At 33.9% G+C, this 15,671-nt stretch overlaps 1 protein-coding gene across 1 annotated transcript in view; it reads left to right on the top strand.

Annotated features, from left to right (window-relative positions):
- Window positions 1–15,671, top strand: part of LOC114337843 (1,5-anhydro-D-fructose reductase-like) — a 52,944-nt gene that overhangs the window by 20,001 nt on the left and 17,272 nt on the right. The gene's annotated exons all lie outside the window — the stretch shown is intronic.

The following is a 15,671-nucleotide window of genomic DNA, read 5'->3' on the forward strand; positions in this document are numbered from 1 at the left end:
AAATGGTTTGCTTGTCTGCGCAAAACGCTACGTCGCAATCCCAAACTTATGTTTGTCCGACTCTACCAGCAAGCATTCAGTGTATCGACTTCGCCTATAAAAATTGTTTTCACCGTAACTCTGATGACAAATTAAGCCGTAATAGCTCATGATATATATAGCTACCAGAGAGCGTTAAAGGGTTAATTTGTAATTTTGGGTGTCGATTACAGTATATACATATTATGTTCCCACGTTTCTAATCTCTTTCAATTTTTTCGTTACTGATAGCATACCTAGTGTGACCAACTAGCCCGAAAAATCCGGGACATGGCCCGAATTACGAAGTTGTGTCCCGGCGTCCCGGACAAGGCTTCCGGGCCATCCGAATTTTCAACTTTTTGGTAAAAATCTATATTTTCGTTTTTATTCTAAGAATTTACATCAAATTAAATTGTTGAGACGAAAAAAAAAATTTTTATCGTGGTATAAATTTTAATAGTTCTATGAAAGAAAACGAAAACTGTGGAATTTTTTTTATTTGTGTGTTTTAATTATCGTCTTCCGAAAAGACCATTCAAAAACAATAATAATTCATGTCACAATGAATCATGCCTAGGCACGCATGCCGCATCGAAGGATGTAATGTAATGATTGCTGATGCATCTTTTTTTTTCGGTTTTGTCAACCACTTTAAGTAGATAAACCTCTTGAGTTCGTTCGCGACATATGATTAATTTCCAAACCGTTGCATGCTTTGAGCCAAATTCAAATCTGCTGCGTTGCAATATGATTTTTTTATCTAAACATTTATTTTATTGTCAGTACAGTAATCAGTTTGAATCCGAAAATCGATTAGTGACCATCTCGGAATTGTTTTTGACCTGACTTTTTCATTCCAATATATTATTATTGTTAATATGAACATGGAACCAGCACAAGAAAGTAAAAACAGAAAACGATATTGCACTTTCAATAAAATATTGGAAGAAGAATTTATATTTTTGAAAAAAAAAGTAACTCTAACAGTGACAAAGTGTGATACTTGTAGATCGGAATTTTCGATCGCCCACAGTGGTAGAGCGGATATACTAAACTAAGTCACATCAAAAGTGAAAAACACCGAAGAGGTATCTGCTCCGCGTCCAGCAGCAAAAAATTGACTCAATTTTTCAAGCCAACAGCTTCATCGAGCATTGATTTAGAGACAGCAGCTCGGGAAGGTGTTTGGGCGTATCATTTGATTAAGCCCATCAAAAATATCATTGTCAACATAAAAATGTTAAATAACCAATAAAATGATGATATTAGAGTCCTATATTTAAAAAAATAACAAATGGCCCGATTTTCATTCAAAAGTCCCGGATTTTAGGTATTTTTTTCAGCATTGTCCCGAATTCGACTGAATTGGAGTTGGTCACACTAAGCATACCTGATACCGTGACTGTGCGAAATGTGTATTATGCACATTCCATATAGACCGCTGTCGCAGACACAGATTTTCTGTTAAACTATTAATTACCCAATATGTGAGTTTTTTTTATTAATAAATATAATATGTTGTTTCCAATTTATCTCTCAAAATTATCCAATAATTTTTCGACAAAAATATGTTTATGTAATATAAATTTAATTTTTGTTCTTTCCCGAAAAGCTAAGGGGGCCACGGCCCCCCCCTGCCCGTGTGTATGGGCGAATATGGCTATAAATATTTTATCTTTTATGTTATTTTTGATTTGAGTTTGAGTGACAATCTTTTTATTAGTTTGTCTTTCCGTTTATTAAATATTCCGATTATCAATTGCACAATTATTCAATCATAAAAAGTTTTTAAAGTAATATGTTATTATCTTTCTAAAAATATCACCCATTTCCCTGCGTCAGAAAAATGAAAATCGATTGAGACCTAGACCGTTTTATTATTTCGTAAATTTTTAATTGGAAATGCCCACCTGAAAAGGTAATTTCGGAACCTCGGGTAAAATTGCGCATCTTTTTGGAGTTTGCCATTAAATATGTATTGGAATGTACGTGTCTTTTGAGCGTGGGAAGATGGAGAAGGAAGATACGGGGTTATTTGAAATTGTGTCTTGTCAGTCGTAACATGGCCGTTCAAATGTATATGGAAGTGGGTGAAGGGCAGAAAATGCCCTCGATTGGCTTAGGAACGTGGCTCGTAAGTTTTTCCATAATTTTATTTAAGTACACTATTTTGTTTTTAATTCTCTATTATTTTAAATAATGTTAAGAACTTTATTTTTAATTATTTATAAAATTCTTAATTATTTAAATTCTTAATTAAATTTTTGGCTACTTTTCTCTGTTATTTGCAGAAGTATATATACAGGCTGTTTCTAAATAAGTATGACAAACTGACAAACTTTAAGTGGTAATTCTACATGAAAAAATAATGACAGTTTGCTTTATAAACACATATGTCCACAAATGCTTTGTTTCCGAGATAAGGGGTATTGAAATTGCTAGTTGAACTATAAAAATGAAATTTGGTAGGTTTTAAGAGGTACTTATTGCGCATTTTTTGCCAGTCAAATAATAATTTCGTGTTCATCATTGGCGCGCATACAGGTAATGGTCTGAATTATTTTAAAGAAAAAAATAGTACGCCACTGAGATATGTCAAATTAAAAAACATTTTTGAATTCCTCGTATAATTTTTGACAAAAAATATATCTTGCCTTTTTTCATATGAGCCACCGTTTTTATACAAAAAATTAAAACGTCCTACTCATACAAAGTATTCGAGGTAGTTTCCATATGCATTATGCATAGAAACTTATTTCGAATACTTTGTAATCGTTAGGATGTTTTATATTTTTGCATAAAAACGGTGCCTCATGTGGAAAAAAGGCAAAGAAAAATTTTTTGTCGTAAATTGAACGAGAAATTCAAAAATGGTTTTTAATTTGACATATCTCAGTGGGGTACTAGTTTTTCCTTTAAAAAAATTCAGACCAATACCCGTACGTGCGCCAATGATGAATATAAAATTCTTCTGGCACCAGTGAAGAAGGTCATTTTAAACATTGTTGTAGCTTTGAGCCTAGTTGAAATATTATTAGTGGTATTTTCTGTTATTGTTTAACTTTATTATTATTGTATTAGATAGTGCTTGATAATATTAATGAAATAAAAAATACGCACTAATATGTTTAATTTTTTTTTTCATAAAAACGGTGTACCATATGAGAATAAGACAAGGGAGGTTTTTCATCATAAATTAAACGTGGAATTTAAAAATAATTTTTAATTTGAAATATGTCAATGGCGTACTATTCTTTTCTTTAAAAAAATTCAGACCATTACCCGTATGCGCGCCAATGATGAACACAAAATTCTTATTTCTGTCACAAAAATGCGCAATAACTGTCTCTTACAACCTACCAAATTTCATTTTCAGAGCTCAACCGATCTTAGACCAATAAATAAATTGGCAGTTTGAAAGAAAAATTTCAACACAACGTATCTCACAACGAAGCATTTGCGGACATACAGGGTTGCGAGAAAGTCTAGCAACACGGTAATTTCTCGGAAACCGCTAGAACGATTTTTATGGATTTTGGTGGGCGAGGGTCTTACGGCCGATATTATAGTGGTAATTACATTGTTGTCAAATCTTCCGTTTTTCTGGAAATTTAATGAACTTTCTTATTTCAAATGGAACACCCTGTATATTTTATGCGTTTTGGAATTCCTAAGGGATAGGTACTGATTATTTTTCATATGAGATTCCCTATACCTAAATACCATAATTTCGGAGTTATTGCTACATTTATTAAAAATTTTTTTTTAAACAATTTATAAAAATCATTTTTTTCGGCCCGGCTAGACATTATTTTAGATTCATTGGATCATTGTAAACAAAAAAGGTCTTTTGTAATTTTCCTCTAAAGTTAATCGTTTCCGACTTATACCTAAACAATTTAAAACTGAAAAAAATTGAAAAATTACGATTTTCTAGGTTCAAAAACAGAAGTAAAATATTATTTTTGAAACTACGAAGTGCCTAAAATCAAGTTTAAGCCTTATTTTATCAGTTACCGATAAGTAATTGAGTCTTGTGTCATTTTAAAATATTATTTTTTAGTTGTTAATTACCGTTGATCGCCCGTTCTCTCATATGCCAACGTGCCAAATAAAATGAAAATTCTTATAGGAATCTGATAGAAGAAGGCTAGATCTTAAATTTAAGTAGTTTGTAATTTCAAAAATTATTTTTTTTACTTGTGTTTTTGAACCTTGAAAATCGTCATTTTTCGTTTTTTTTCAGCTTTCAATTGTTTATAACTCGAAAACGATTAATTTTAGGGAAAAATTACATAGACCTTTTTTGTTCCCAATGATCTAAAGAACCTAACTAGTCCAGAAAGCCACTGCGCATCCGCTAGGAAAAATATTCTGATTCGGATTTTTTGCACAATCTTACTCAAAAAGGACTCCTTTTAACAAATTTGCATGTTGCCAGGACCAAAAGGTGGTCAAAAATTTTTTAAACGTTTTTTTTTGTTTTTTTTTTCATAAAATTATCTTTTTTGCATATATCAAAGGTTTTTTAGGTTTTTTGGATCATTCCAAACAGAAAAGGTCTTTAGTGACTTGTCTCTAAAGTTGAAAGTTTTTGACATATAAGCGATTAAAAATTGAAAAATTGCGAAATCGGCCATTTTTAACCTTCAAAAACTATGTGAAAAACTTAAAATTTGAATGTTACCAAGGTAGGTAGATATTCTTTAAACATCGATTGATAAAATCTCGAAAAGTTTTTTACAATACCGTATTCAAAACTCCTTTGTTTTTTAATTTCTAATCACGCGTGCGCGACACCGTTGCATGTGTATACAGTATGGTGCAAATGAAAGGAATAAATTCGTTATTTCGTAAACCGGCGACTTTAAGGAAAAAACCCGAAACAGGTCGAGTTTTATTTTTAAGTTATGATATTGTGGCATATATGCTATACTAGTGACGTCATCCGTCTGGGCGTGATGACGTAATCGATAAATTTTTTAAATGAGAATAGGGGTCGTGTGGTAGCTCATTTGAAAAGTTCTTCAATTCTCTATTCAGTAATGTAAACATTTACATAATTATTTATACAGGGTGTCCAAAAATTTTTTATTAAATTAAATTATTTGACAAAAAAAGAAGTAGAAGGACACTCTGTATAAATAATTATATAAATGTTTATATTACTGAATAGAAAATTGAAGACCCTTTCAAATGAGCTAGCACACGACCCCTATTCTCATTTAAAAAAATCACCGATTACGTCATCACGCCCAGACGGATGACGTCACTAGTATACCATATATGCCACAATATCATAACTTAAAAATAAAAATCGACCTGTTTCGGGATTTTTTCTTAAAGTCGCCGGTTTACGAAATAACGAATTTGTTCCTTTCATTTGCACCATACTGTCAGTGGAAAATAGTGTCGCGCATGCTCGATTAGCAATTAAAAAACAAAGGAGTTTTGAATATTGTATTGCAAAAAACTCTTCGGGATTTCATGAATCGATGTTTAAAGAGTATCTATCTACTTTGGCAACATTTAAATTTTCAGTTTTTCACATAGTTTTTGAGGGATAAAAATGGCCGATTTCGCAATTTTTCAATATTTAATCGCTTATATGTCAAAAACTATCATTTTTAGAGAAAAGTCACTAAAGACCTTTTCTGTTTGGAATGATCCAAAAAATCGAAAAAAAACTTTTTTCCGTGCAAAAAAAATAATTTTAGGAAAAAAACAAAAAAAAAAACGTTTAAAACATTTTTGACCATCTTTTGGTCCTGGCAACATGCAAATTTGTTAAAAGGAGTCCTTTTTGAGTAAGATTGTGCAAAAAATCCGAATTAGAATATTTTTCCTAGCGGATGCGCAGTGGCTTTCTGGACTAAACATAATGTCTACATGGGCCGAAAAAATTGATTTTTATAAATTGTTTAAATTTTTTTTTAATAAATGTAGCAATAACTCCGAAATCATAGCATTTAGGTATAGGGAATCTCATATGAAAAATAATCAGTATCCAGTATATACAGTATATACAGTATATACAGGGTGTTCCATTTGAAATAAGAAAGTTCAGTAGATTTCCAGAAGAACGGACGATTTGATAACAATGCAATTACCACTATGATATCGGCCGCATTCAAAGACCCTTACTCACCAAAATCTATAAAAATCGTTCGAGCGGTTTCCTAGAAAATAACGTGTTGCCAGACTATTTCGCAAATAAATTGGCAGTATGAAAAAAAATTTTCAACACCCCGCGCCCCGTATCTCGAAAACAAAGCATTTGCGGACATATGTTTATAGAGCAAACTGTCATTATTTTTTCATGTAGAATTACCCCTTAAAGTTTGTCATATTTATTTAGAAACACCCTTTAGTAACTCTGTCAATCTAGGTACTCAGATTTTTCTGTTAGGTTGCTCTTCTTCTCTTTCCTTTTCAGTGACTTAGTAGAACACATTATTAGACATTTTACTGCATATTAACGAAACGATATTTTCAAATTCATCGTTGTTGTGTTTTGTTGAAGCATTTTATTTCAAATTGTGTAAAATTAGACAAAATCATTAAGATTTCAGGATCGTATGCTAATTTTTCTAACTTGTAATGGTTTTCCCCTCTAATAGTTCTCATCCGAAAATCAGAACGGTGGTTCAGTTTGCTTCCGAGACAGTTTACCTCAGGAAATGCATTTCACTACAATTTCAGTACAATCGTTGTGCCCTTTTTGTTGCGTATAGAAAAAAACTTGTTCTTCCAACGACTTATAAGTAGCTAGAATTTCATTTTTGTGTCTGTTTCGTTTAGGCATGGCCTATATACGGTGAGGCAGATATAGTATGGTATAGTTTACCCAAACCCAGACATCCAAAGTGAAAGTTAGCTTCCAACACAAAATTGTTCTATATGGTCCACATAATGTTCAGAAAAAAGTCACACCATTTTGAGCGTCGGGTTTGGGGGGGAGAGGGGGGAGAAATCTGCAAATTCGTAGTTTTTTAAGTTTTTCGTCAATATTTCTAAAACTAAGCGGTTTAGCATGAACAACCTTCTACACAAAATTTTTCTACATTAAATTTGAAATAAAAAAGGTCCTATGCATAACCCTTCTAAAATGAACGGTTCCAAAGTTACGGAGGTAGTATAGTAAAATTTGTCCAAAAAAAGGCCTAACCCAGACATCCAAAGTAAAAGTTTTTCTTCAACACCAAATTGTTCTATATGGTCCACATATTGTTCAGTAAAAAGTTACACGATTTTGAGCGTCCGGTTTGGGGGGAGATGGGGGAGAAATCGGTAAATTAGTAGTTTTTTTAGGTTTTTCGTCAATATTTCTAAAAATATGCTTTAGCGTAAGGAATGTGCTATAGAAAAATATTCTACATAAAATTTAAAACAAAAAAGGTTCTACACATAATTGTTATAAAATCAACGGTTCCAGAGTTACGGAGGGTGAGAAGTGGCGGTTTTCGATACTTTTTACATTTACCGAATTCTCTCCCCTCTCCCCCCAAACCCGACGTTCAAAATGGTGTGACTTTTTTCTGAACATTATGTGGACCATATAGAATAATTTGGCGTTGGAGTATAACTTTCACTTTGGATGTCTGGGTTTTTGGTATAGTTATATCATAAATATTGCCCAAAAAAATATAAAAAGTATCGAAAACTTCGACTTTTCACCCTCTGTAACTCTGGAACCGTTGATTTTATAACAATTATGTATAGAACATATTTTGTTTTAAATTTCATGTAGAACATTTTTGTATATAATATTGTTTACGCTAAAGCATAGTTTTAGAAATATTGATGAAAAACGTAAAAAAACTACTAATTTACCGGCTTCTCTCCCATCTCCCTCCCAAACCGGACGCTCAAAATGGTGCAACTTTTTACTGAACAATGTGTGGACCATATAGAACATTTTGGTGTTAAAGGAAAACTTTTACTTTGGATGTTTTGGTTAGGCCTTTTTTTGGACCAGTTATACTATACTACCTCCGTAACTTTGGAACCATTCATTTTAGAAAGATGATGCATAGGGCCTTTTATATTTCAAATTTAATGTAGAACAATTTTGTATAGAACGTTGTTCATGCTAAACCGCATAGTTTTAGAAATATTGGCGAAAAACTTAAAAAACTACGAATTTACCGATTTCTCCCCCTCTCCCCCCAAACCCGACGCTCAAAATGGTGTGACTTTTTTCTGGACATTGTGTGGACCATATAGAACAATTTGGTGTTGAAGGATAACTTTCACTTTGGATGTCTGGGTTATGCCATCTTTTGGATCAACTATACTATACTAATAACTGGCCTATTACAAATATCTCGAGAACTAAAGGCAACAGAATCATGAAAATTGGACTGAAGGGGTTTTGAATTATGATCTATTAAATGAAAATATTTTTATCTCTTTTTTCCGGTATTATAACTTCGTTTTTTTTAATGGGACATATATATACGACGTTTATATTTTTACATTTTTGGATTCTCCTTAATATCTTCTTTCTTAAAATATGAGGTTTTGTAATATTATACAGGGTATTTTAAAAGATATTTACGTTTTTTTTTATTAATTTCGTAGCAACATTCACACCCTGTAGAATTGTAATAGTTTGACATTAAAACCTCTGCTTACGTTCAAGTGATTTTTAATATAGTCTACTATATAGCTAATTTTGAAATTTTAGTATACAGGGTTAATCGAAACTCGTAATGAATATTTTCTGAGTTTTCTTAAATGGAACACCCTGTATTTTAGTATTGTAATAAAATTATATTTCATGGTACTTTTTTATTTTATAAGTATTCCCTATACCTAATTTCTTTAATTTGTGAGTTGTTGGTGATTCAAGCTAAACATTAATTTCAACAAAAAATACGTAAAATTTTATTAGGTTGGCCGTGAAAAAATTCAATCACAAATAATTTTTTAGAAATAAATACATATTAATCCAGACTGATCCTTAAAATTACCAATAATGGTTTAGCTATCAAAATACCTACGTAGTTAAGATTGTTGGTGCGATTAACAATTAAGCACAAATTAAAGCAGTTAGGTATAGGGAATGCTTAAGAAATAAAAAAGATCCATAAAATATAATTTCATTACAATACTAAAATATAGGGTATTCCATTTAAGAAAACTCAGAAAATACTCATTCCGAGTTTCGACCAACCCTGTATACTAAAATTAAAAATTTTAACTATACTAGTGATTCTTAACAATAGTAGACCATATTAAAAGTCATTTGAACGTAAGTAGAGTTTTAGATGTCAAACTGCTACAATTCTACAGGGTGAGAATGTTGCTACGAAATTAATAAAAAAACGTAACTATCTTTTAAATTACCCTGTATAACATTACAAAACCTCATATTTTAAGAAAGAATACATCAAAGAGAATCCAAAAATGTAAGAATATACAGGGTGTCCCATTTGAAAAACGAAGTTATAAGCAACTTCCGGTATAACCGGAAGAAGCAAATAGATGAAAATATTTTCATTAAATAGATGACTCTTCAAAACCCCTTAATTCAAATTTTCATGATTCTGTTGCCTTTAGTTCTCGAGATATTTCTAATAGGCCCTTTATTTGCCTCACCCTGTATACTTCTTACTTATACAGTATTGGAAATCTTTTTCGGAACACAGGACCTTCCAATGCAATAAGTTAGATTCTTAATTTTCAATTAACCACTGTAAATTTCAATATAACATTGCGATGTTTTAAAATCAATTTATTTGTTCGACTGTAATCCCTTTACCTATAGAAAAATCCTCAGAAAAGTCTTTTGACCTTATCACGACCGTAATACCAACCAATCCCGAATGAGAACAAATGCTGAGGTCAAGCAGATGTATAGGGCGAGCGACGTAGTCCAAGATATTAAATCTCAGCGTCTAAGATGGGCTGGCCATGTCCATAGACTCCCTAATAACGGCCTTGCCAAACTGATCTGGGAGGAAGCCCCCACAGGAAGAAGGCCCTTAGGACGCCCACGACTGCGATGGAGAGACAATATATGGTCAGATCTAAGAACAATGGGGCTACCTGCTGACCCAACTATCATGAACAACCATTCGAGATGGAAGCTAGTTGTGCAGTCAGCCAAGACCCACCCCGGGTTGTCGTACTATCAGAAGAAGAAGACGAATCCCTTTACCACTGGCTATCGCACAAACGATGCAATCCAATGGGGCACCTCAGTTCAGAACAGTTGAACAAATGAATTAAATATGAAACATCGCGATGCTGTCTTGAAATTTACACTGGTTAATTCCAAATCAAGAATCTAACTTATTGTATTGAAAGTGTCTATGTTCCGAAAAAAGATTTCCAATACTCTATATATTTGTATTTAACATTTCACAAATCTAAAAAGAGTCGGTCAGATAGTCAAGCGGGACAGGCAGCCGACTCTCTTCGCTTCACTGTGAGTTATCATCATCTTGGTGCTACAGCCCTTAGAGGGTCTCGACCTTCAAGCTTTCTACGCCATTCTGTTCTGTCCCTTGCTTGCATTTTCCAGTTGTCGACACCGATCTTCTCGGCATCTTGTGTTACTCCGTCCATCCACCTCAGCTTTGGTTTTGGTCTTCTCATTCCCACGGGTTGCGCTGTTAGAATCTTTTTTATCATGTTCGATTCAGGGGCCCGGGCTACATGTCCTGCCCACTGCAGGCGGTTTCGCTTAATTATAGTGATTATTTCATTCATAGGAGATTCTGACCAATAGAAAGCTACAGACATGCAAATTAAGGTGATAATCTCCCGTCGTTAAGCATATTACGTCAGATGCCCTTCGTTGCTACGAAAAAATACATTCAGTGACATTAATGACAAATGTTTTAAAAATTATAAAAGTGATGACTTTCAACCGTCAAATACATATTTATAACAACTGTGTGTTTAATTTCACTAATTGGTACTTACATATATAAATTACAATAAAATTTTGGTTTTGAACAGTTTTATTCATGAAATAATCGCAACAAATTGCACTCGAACTCTAAAATTAATATAGAATTTTTGCCCTCGTGACACTTTGACATAATTTCACTCGCCTTCGACTCGTGAAATTAAAACTGCCAAAGTGACACTCGGGAAAAATTCAATAATCTTAGAGCTCTTGTGAAATTACTACTGATTATTTCATTTATAGGAGATTCTGACCAATAGAAAGCTACAGAGATCTAAATTAAATCGATAATTTTTGATAATTTCCCGTCGTCAAGTATATTACGTCAGATGCCCTTCGTTGCTACCAAAAATACATTCAGTGACATTAATGACAATTAATGTTTTAAAAATGATAAAAGTCATGACTTTCAACCGTGAAATATTTATAACAACTGTGTGTTTAATTGTACTAATTTGTACTTACATAAATAAATTACAATAAAATTTTGGTTTTGAACAGTTTTATTCATGAAATAATCGCAACAAATTGCACTCGATCTCTAAAATTAATATAGAATTTTTGCCCTCGTGACACTTTGAAATAATTTCACTCGCCTTCGGCTCGTGAAATTAAAACTGTCAAAGTGACAGCCGGGAAAAATTCAATAATTTTAGAGCTCTTGTGCAATTACTACTGATTATTTCATTCATAGGAGATTCTGACCAATAGAAAGCTACAGAAATCTAAATTAAATCGATAATTTTTGATAATTTTCCGTCGTCAAGTATATTACGTCACATGCCTGTCGTTGCTACGAAAAAATACATTCAGTGACATTAATGACAATTAATGTTTTAAAAATTATAAAAGTGATGACTTTCAACCGTCAAATTAATAGTTATAACAACTGTTTGTTTAATTGTATCTACTAATTTGTACTTACATAAATAAATTACAATAAAATTTTGGTTTTGAACAGTTTTATTCATGAAATAATCGCAACAAATTGCACACGATCTCTAAAATTAATATAGAATCTTTGCCCTCGTGACACTTTGACATAATTTCAATTAAATTTCAAATTAAAACTGTCAAAGTGTCACTCGGGAAAAATTCAATAATTTTAGAGCTCTTGTTCAATTACTACTGATAATATCTTTTCCACCAAACGTATGCTTGTAGATATTCTGCAGTTCAAAGTTATATCTACGCTTCCATATTCCGTTCTCACAGACTGCTCCGAATATCTTGCGTAGCACCTTTCTTTCAAAAATCGATAGAGCGGATTCATCTGTTTTAGTTCGCGTCCATGCCTCTGATCCATATGTGAGAACGGGGACTATCAATGTTCTATACAGCCTTATACGAGTTTTTTGAGACAGACGTTTGTTAGCTAAGTACTTTGATAGACTATGATAACACTTGTTTGCAATTATTATTCGTCTTTTTATTTCCCCTGATGTGTTATTATTGGGGTTAACCGATGTCCCTAGATATATGAACTCTTTGACCGCTTCGAAGATTTGGTCATTGATAATTAGATCTGCGTCAACATTTCCAGCTCTTGTGTTTGTGTAAGTCCCATGAATTTGGTTTTATTTCGATTTATATGTAACCCCATTCGTTCTGCTGCTGCTACTAGCTCGGTTAGGATTTCCGCAGTTCTCGCTCTGGTTCTTGTTATAATGTCCACGTCGTCTGCATATTATATGCATATGCTAGAATTTGGACAGATCTATTGAATATTGTTGACCTACTATCTAAATTAGCGTCTCGTACGACTTTTTCTAATGCTACATTAAAAAGTTGACACGCCAGCGCATCTCCCTGCCTTAAACCCCTATGTATTTAGGGGTTGACGAGTCGTTTTGAATTTTTACTGCTGATATCATCTTCGCCATTGTCACTTTTATCATACATATAAGTTTTTTTGGAATTCCTAACTCATTCATAGCATTATAGAGACTTGGTCTTAAGACACTGTCATATGCAGCTTTAAAATCGACAAAAATATGGTACATATCTATGTTAAACTCTTGCGCTTTTTCCAGGATCTGTCGTAGTGTAAAGATCTGGTTAATGGTTGAACGTCCACGCCTGAATCCTGCCTGATATTGATATAGCTTCAATCTCTCGTGCAAAATGTTTGACAATATCTTGTATGCTGTATTTAGGAGAGTTATTCCGCGGTAATTATTGAATTCCAGTTGGTTTCCCTTTTTGTGTAATGGGCATATTAAGCCTAAGCTCCATTCTTCAGGCATTTGCTCCTCAGACCAAAATTTACAAATAATTTCTCGCATCACCTTGGTGAGCTGCTCTCCACCGTGCTTAAATAACTCTGCTGGAATGCCATCGCTGCATGGGGATTTGTGGTTTCTTAGTTTTTCTATTTTCACTTCTTCTTTCGAGGGGGGTTCCACGAGTTCCTCATTTCGGTATTCCAGCTCTATATTGTTAGTAGGTTCCCCTTCCAGCAACTCTCGAAAGTGCTCTACCCATCGTAACAGGATATCCTCTTTGTTGGTAAGTAAGTTACCTTCCTTATCATTACAATAGTTGATTCTCGGTTTGAATTCTTTTCTAATAATATTTATTTGATGATAGAACTTTCTTGTTTCTCCGTGACTCATATCTCGTCATTTTCCGAGTCTCGTTTCTTTTTTCGGTGTATGCGTTAATCTTCTCTGCGTTATCTCTCCTTAAGTTTTTGTATATATCTATTGTTGTCCTAGTTTTCCGTTGTTGCATGGTCCTAAATGCCTCGTTCTTCTCATCTGTTATTTTTTTGCAGTCTTGGTCGAACCAGTCGTTTCTTTCTTGGGTTCGGGATATTCCCAATGTGCTTTCGGCTGCTAATTTCAGAGCTTCCTTGAAGTTGTTCCACATTTCCGTGCTTGGCTGGTCGACTGCCCAGGTGTGTTCTAGGGTTTCTTTTATATGTGACTGGAACTGTTTCTCTATGTTTTGATTTTTTAGCATATGTAAATTATATTTTACTTGTCTAGTGCCCCTTTCTTTCTTGGCATTGGAAATTCTTTGTCGTAACTTGGCCCCTACCGTGAAATAGTCTGAGTCAATATTTGCGCCTCTATCTAAAGAGTCTCTGACAAATCTAAAAAGAGTCGGTCAGATAGTCAAGCGGGACAGGCAGCCGACTCACTTCGTTTCACTGTGTATGTGAGTTTAAACCCTGGCCCGGTGAACAGATAAATAAAAAAGGCTAACGCAGCAATCGGAGGAAGGCTTAAAATTTCAATGAATCTGAGGCTAGGAACACGTAGAACAATTGTTGCCGGCGCAGGCGAGCAGGCGCTCTTGCGTCCACGAGGATCTTGTTAAAAAATATATGATGAAATCTTGGGAAAACTTGCGGCTCTTTTTATATTAGTCTTCCCTTTTCTTTTTTCCTCTTGGATCTAGCCATCCAAGATGATTTTGTGACCTGGCCATCCAGTTCTACATTGGCTGTATTTTGGTCACGATATTTTTTTTCAGTACCTACTTTCTTAATCTCTGTATTTGTTCTGCTTGCATATTCATTTCGATCTGTTTTGATTGGTCCCATATGGTCCTCATGATTACTGGAAGAAACCTGAAGAGAAGAAGAGTAACGCTAGAACAATAAACGACAGATCCCCCCTATCTGATGATATAGATCCACGCGGAAAATTGATAAAAATGACGTCAAAAAACTAACAGAACATATAACAAAAGACGGCGACAGTATAACGGAGTTGGCAATGAATACGTTGCCTAGGACGTTTCATCGCCGCCGTTTCGATGCCGCCAGTTCGATGCCGATGCCGGCCGATTCATCGCCAGTCAATTAATCGCTGTCTGATATATTTCCGAATTTTTGACAGTTACAATTATTAGTTATTTTTAGTATTAATTAGGAATTCTAGGAAATGCGAGATATGACGGCGATGAAATGGACTGGCGATGAACCGGCGGCATCGAAATGTCCCATTCCGTGAATACGGACATGAAAATATTTTGTAAGAAAAGACGCAAAAACAAAACAAACAAAAAATAAAATAAAAGACAAAAACAGGAAAATAAGAATAGGAACGTGGAACATCAAAACACTTCTAAGACCAGGCAAAATGGAAGAGTTGGCAAAAGAAATGACAAAATACAGGATGGGAATACTAGCGCTACAAGAAATAAGGTGGGCAGGAGAAGGGATGATCGATAGAAGAAACCACACAATGTACTACGCAGGAGAAAGCAAACAGGGTCGCAATGGAACCGCCTTTCTAGTTAGTAATAACGTAAGAGACAAGATTATTAACTTTAAAGCGGTTGATGGAAGAATATCATATATAAGAATGAAAAATAAACAAGCAAATTTAACATTTGTTAATATATATGCACCTACAGAGAATGCTCCCAAAGAAGAAAAGAATGAATTCTATGAGAAACTTAAAGAATTGTACGAAGAAATACCAAAGAACGACATACTAATCCTGTTAGGAGACTTTAACGCAAAGATAGGGAAAGAAGACACGAACAGAGAAATTGCAGGAAAAGAAACGATCCATCAAAATACGAACAACATGGCAGGAGAATATGTAATCTAGCAGCAGCAACCAATACTTTTATTATTAGCACCCAATTCAAGCACAAAAAAGAGCACAAAGTAACGTGGCTAATACCTGGAACGACAGACGGAAACCAAATAGACCACATCCTAATTTCAAAAAAATGGAGAACAATTTTACAGAATGTGAGGTCCTACAGG

Source organism: Diabrotica virgifera, chromosome 2, assembly GCF_917563875.1.
Source record: "Diabrotica virgifera virgifera chromosome 2, PGI_DIABVI_V3a".
Classification (NCBI taxonomy): Eukaryota; Metazoa; Arthropoda; class Insecta; order Coleoptera; family Chrysomelidae; genus Diabrotica; species Diabrotica virgifera.